This window comes from Salvelinus namaycush, chromosome 4, assembly GCF_016432855.1.
Source record: "Salvelinus namaycush isolate Seneca chromosome 4, SaNama_1.0, whole genome shotgun sequence".
In the NCBI taxonomy this organism is placed as follows: Eukaryota; Metazoa; Chordata; class Actinopteri; order Salmoniformes; family Salmonidae; genus Salvelinus; species Salvelinus namaycush.
In genome coordinates this window covers 46779642-46785641 of record NC_052310.1, presented here as the reverse complement: position 1 = coordinate 46785641, position 6000 = coordinate 46779642, and positions in this window count along the sequence as shown.

The following is a 6000-nucleotide window of genomic DNA, read 5'->3' as shown; positions in this document are numbered from 1 at the left end:
ATCTCACAATCTTTTGTTCCTGGTCCTCTGGCTGATGCTGCCGTTGGGGGTGGGGGGGTGGATGTACTGTCACGTCTACTCCTGCTCTCCCTCCGGCACTCGACGTTGCCGGTCTACTAACCACAGGTCCTGGCAACCCATCTTTACATACACCTGCGTCTCATCAGTCACACCTGGACTTCCTTACTCCTTGATTACTTACCCAGTATATAGCACTTTTTTGTTATCAGTTATCAGGCAGTATTGCTTATGTTCCTTGTCAGACATTTCTCCTGTTTTTTATTGTTCTATGTTCGTTCATATTAAACTCACTAACTGCACCTGCTTCCTGACTCTCTGCGTCGACGCTACAACAATAATGCATGATGAGAAAAAACACCAGCAAAACGAAAGCTAGGATAAATATTCAAGTACATATTGTTTCACACACCATAACCAGCATTATATGTGGAATATGAGGCTGGTTATCATGTCTCATAACAAGTATGTGCTGTGTTATTTAAAATAGGGCCTAGGTAATACAGTATCTTTAGCCCATACAAACCAATAGCGCGCGTCTTGCCTCCCTTAACACACACACAAACACACACAGGTCAATGGATCACGTATATATCAGATCGGAAAAAAATATTATTGTTGACAAAGATTTACACTAACGTACTGCATCTGTCATCTTGTCTTCATTTGACAGAGCAATGTACTGTAAACATGCCATTCAACACAACACTAAGCCCTACCCTTAGGATCTGTAACATGCAACTCCACATTTTTACGGATGACATGAATTTCTCCCTTTTTCTCTCCTTCTGGCAGAGAGCTGAGTGTTTCACCTTTTCAAAATGCAAAGCAAGTCTCTAACTTGGAGAGCGAATGGGTGGCTTGTGATTGTGGTAGTAAATTGAGGGACTATTGCAGTAACTCACAGAGAGGGATAATGGTTTTATGTCTGCCCAAGTCCTGACTTGGTTATGGGGATACAATAACACCTTCAGGGGTTATGTTAATCTTTAAAAACAGGCTTTTCTTATGCCGCCCCACACTTTACCTCATTTGAATGAGTATTTTACCTCAATCTAAGTCTCCCTCTGCAGCTTATATTGTGTTATCCTCTCCTTTCTCTTTTATTTGCACACAAAAAGGGAAGCCTGCAGTCTATTTACTCTCTCCCATATAGAGCACTCGTTTGAGAAGAACATTAAAGTCCATAAAACAACCACTTTCTCAACCTCATTCCCAGTCTTCGTTTTTAATAAGCATTGTAGCTACATCAACATCAATCATTTCTGAGGGCAGTCAAACACCGTACATGACCTGGCTGGTATCCATTTTCCCATGTTGGCTTGTATCTCTCCCCACATCTCTTCATGAGTTTCAAAGTTTTACTTTGAAATCCCTCATTATGAGATTGGGTAGAACTCTGCCTTAATAACCCCACTGCACTTCAGTAACACATTAAAGTCCCCACAGACAAACACCCACACATGCATAGAATATAACAAGGATTAACTCATGGGAGAATAATTTAGATTCAATAGTTTAGCAGTAGTTTAACAGAATATAAACAATTAAAGTATCACCTTCACAAATGCATGTGAATGTGCTTGCCTGGGTGCATGCGTGTGCGTGCATGTATGTGTGTGTGTACCTTATTTATCTTTTGCTTTTCAGGTGCTCATTAGAGTCTAAATCCAACAATATTATTATTCGGTCCACATCTCTCAACATTCATATTTCGACTGCACTATCTGGTGAGAAATGCAGGTTTACCACACTCCTTGTTTTCACGATTGGTTTCATGTCATGGAGTCCAATGCATGATAACTACAGATGTAGGATCTTCATTTGGTAACTCTTTTGTTGATGAGAATGCAAACTTGTAGTGTATTTGAGTTTTTAAAAGGCTTCCAAAATTTGTCACTTCCACTTTGAATGAAAAATGTATTAACCCGACAAAAATGTCTATTAATTATAATCAACATAATAATTCACATTTACTGTTGCTGCAGGATTATTTTCCTGCTGTAGCAAACTGGCTCAAATTAAGATCCTACATCTGAACTCTGACACTTTCAAAGAGCCTTCTAAGAGAATACAGACACATCCTCCTCCCCCCCATGTTTCTCTCTTTTGTTTTCTTGCCAAATGTGTTCCGTAGCCCCTCTCCCTAAACAGCAACCTGTTCATGCTCCTCCTTAAGATGAAACACTGACTGGGTTTCAATATTGATGTTTTTGGCAGGTGTGAGAGAGAGTTCAATTCCCACGTTAATGAGAGATAGATACGTTCCAAACCCAGTCTCTTTACGACTGTTAGATTAATACGTTTTGGAAACAGGATAAGTGCTGTTTAGAGTGAGGGTATCCTGTTCCTTTACTATGATTTCCACAATCCTGACTTTTAAAGAACAGAGGTTCTGTAGGAATGGAGAACCCGATGAGAGAGGATATAATAAAGATGTGGAATATGTCCTTTCTTACTCAGAGAAAATTGCAATTACATTGTTTTGAAAGGAAAGTTACGTTTTATTTGTTTCTATTTTGAGAAAGATGTTCTCCGTGAGTGTTATTTCAAAGGAAGCCAACCAACTTTAAAGCTTGATTAAACAAATAACGTATTTGTTCAGGTTAATTGAACTATCAGGGTTGTTGCTCAAATGAGGTAAACAACTCAAAATGAGTCTAAAATAATTTCTGAGTCAAAGGATTAAGACAACCTCCATTTGTCACATACATCACAGGCAATATCTAGTAGGCCACAAGAACATTTGAAAAGGCTAAATAAAGCTTTGTTCCTCTGCCCAGTTGTCACTGAAACATACCTGTGGAATTTTAAGTTTCAGCTAACCACATCATATGTTATAGCAATCTGTCAGTCGATGACACAGTCAATGGCGTGTCACGCAACCATTGGTTGATGCATGCAATGTCTGAGCAGGGGAACGCGACTGCCTACATCTGAGTTTGTGGGACATTTTGATCTGACTGTTTGAGACACTTCAAACGATGGTGGATAAATGAAGACAGTTCACCCCATGCCTTTATCATTGAAAAAATAATGATCAGTTCCAGTCTACTTAACTGGGTGTGTCTCCCATAGACACCCATGCAATAGCATCAGAATAGGGAGCAGAGTTGTGTTGCATTCATAATCTGTAAAATTGAATAGGTTTAACAGTCTTGGGTAATGGGATTAAATTGTTGTGAGGCAGCGGATTACTTAGGAGGGAGAGAGGTTCAAGGGAAGTAGAAATGTGGAAGTCTTCAGGGGTGCTCCATAAAATGAACACACGGAAATGGCCAGAAGCCATTGGCTGAAATAAGAAAAGAAAAGCAGAGGGAACAGGTATCTATCTGTACAATGCTGTCAGGTCAATATGTGGAGAGACCATTGGCTTTGTTTTACAGTGTGTGGGGGGATAGTTTGTCTTGTCAAGAATTGTTTTGGAAATATGTTTTTGGATGAACATCTTGATACATTTTTATATATATTTTTAAATGGGATTTTAAAAAATTATTATTTCAATATTTAGAAATGTATAATATACAGGAGTGGCAACTAATGCATAGTTAATACTAATGTAATTACATGCAATGTAATTTAGACATTCTCTATAACAAAGCCTCACACTCTTTGTCTAGCTGGACTGAGAAAGGTATGAGAATTAGAGAGATTTCCCCGATGTTATGTATAAAATCTCCATATTAGTGCATTTGAATATCTTAATTATCGTGGCAATGAGAAAAGATTACAGGCTGATTAAAGGCATATGCCGAGCACTCAACATGATGAACACACTGAAATAAACCATCTCCATTCACCTGAATAAAAGGGATCCTGTTACTTGATCACAGCGAATTGCATTCTCCGTTAACTAACAGGCTGCACACCCTTTGACATGTTTTTCCATATGCTGTGTGTTTGTGATGGATTAATCCATCCTTGAAATAGGTAGGTCATGTTTTTCTTTCTATTTTCCCCCTCAGGTTGAATAATCCATAGTATATGTATCTAGCTTTTACAGTAAACATAAGGCCATATTAGCCTACACACCCCCCACAAGTGATTTTGCATGCACAGCTGCTTCTTACTTACCTTAGTAAGAAGGAAATGGAGAGGAGTTATGAAAAACAAGTGGGTGTGTGATGTGCAGTAGGAGCCAGTGTTTTATCCCGCCTGGAGCAAACACGCCAGACCAATCGGCCCTCCAACTGGGACAAGAGGCACCAGCTCGGACAAGACCACAGCTAACAAGCCACACACGTGCACACACGGATGGTTACATCCACTCACGTGTGCATGCACGCACAAACTTGCACACACACACGCACGCACGCACGCACGCACGGACACACACACACACACACGCACGCACGCACGCACGCACGCACGCACGCACGCACGCACGCACACACGCACACACACACACACACACACACACACACACACACACACACACCTTCCGTGGGAGGCTAGCAATGTTACTGCCAGATAGAGGCTAGCTAGGGAGTTCTTAACTCGACTGGGCAAACTTCCTCCATGATGGGAACAGTTGCATGATTTATCTTGTCCTCTGGTCGTCTGTAGGAATGAGATAGCTGGTACTTTTATCCCCACAGCCTCTGGTGAGCTTAGGCACATGGTAACAAGGACTTTTGGGTTGGCAGGGGACGCAGACTGACTGCCATGTCCAACAGAGAGCATAGGGATGGACAGAGTAGTGGGACCACATAGCACTGCTGTTAAATTACAGCTCTCTGAGTGGAGTGGGCTCTTTCTCATTTCAGCCTAAAATGAGCACTGTTTTTGTCTGGAGGATGAGACTGTAATGAACCAGTCTGAGCAGAAATAAACACGTCCTAATGTGAGCTCATTGCATCAGTTCAAATTTGTTTCATGAGAGAGAGTGGGGGGGGGGGGATTTATAAGAATGGTAGGGAAGGACACAAAAAGAGGGTGAGGGTGCGGAAGAGCTGCGCGGGAGAGCGGGAGAGGGGAGGAGGGTGTAGTCTTGGCACCAGAGTAAACAGAAAACATTGATATAGGATGTTATGTGAATTTGCCTGGCCATCTCCATGGCAACTCTATTTTCTGGTCGCAGCTTTAATGAATAGGTAATGAAAGAAATGCAAAGCGCAAAACTTCAGGGAATTACAGAGGCTGTCGTTTGCCGAAACTGGCTTTCTGTTTTTGTCCGGCACAACATCAGGGTAAACTTGTGTCTAGCGGGGCTGGGAGAGGGGCAGTATTGGAGCTCTTTGATAGTAATGTTAGAGGGTACGTACCTTCAAGGTAGCAGGTCAAGATGGTGGTGGAGATAGCAGTATGAGGAAACAATATAGCTTTTTTTCCAGACAATAGCTATTCACTAAGACTAGATAATAACAGCTGTTATTGAAATGTTTGACCAAGAATACATATTTGATGCAACATGTCTCTCTTTTCTCTATCCATATACAGTAGACCTATTTGTTTTTAAAGGAAAGACTTGACAATGTCATGCTTTGTGTTCCAAGGACATTATCACATCATCTTACACTAAAATGACCTATGGGTCTACAGGTCAGCATCACCTGCCACCTTGCACTTTGCCTACTCAAGGCTGACCTACATTATCATCCTGATGTAGTTTAGAGATGATCACAAAAATGCATTTCTCAAAATCTGAGGAAGATAAAGGATGAGAGAATGTGCCTTGCAGTAACACGAAGGCCACCTTCCTTTACTTTAGCTCCAGGCCTTCATGCATGCTGGGATACAGGGGTCATTCCATGTCATTTCAGAAATCCATGACACCCACTATCTCAGATTGTTCTGAAATTGTTTCTGTAGTTAGAAACAGCTAAGATTAGCATTCCTGAAACCATATTTGGTTGAAATATAATTTGATCTCTGAAAAATTAAGCTAATTGATTGCACCCAAATTGTCAATTTTTAAAATGATCAAAAGCCATCCTGTCACGCCCTGACCTTAGAGATCCTTTTTATGTCTCTATTTTGTTT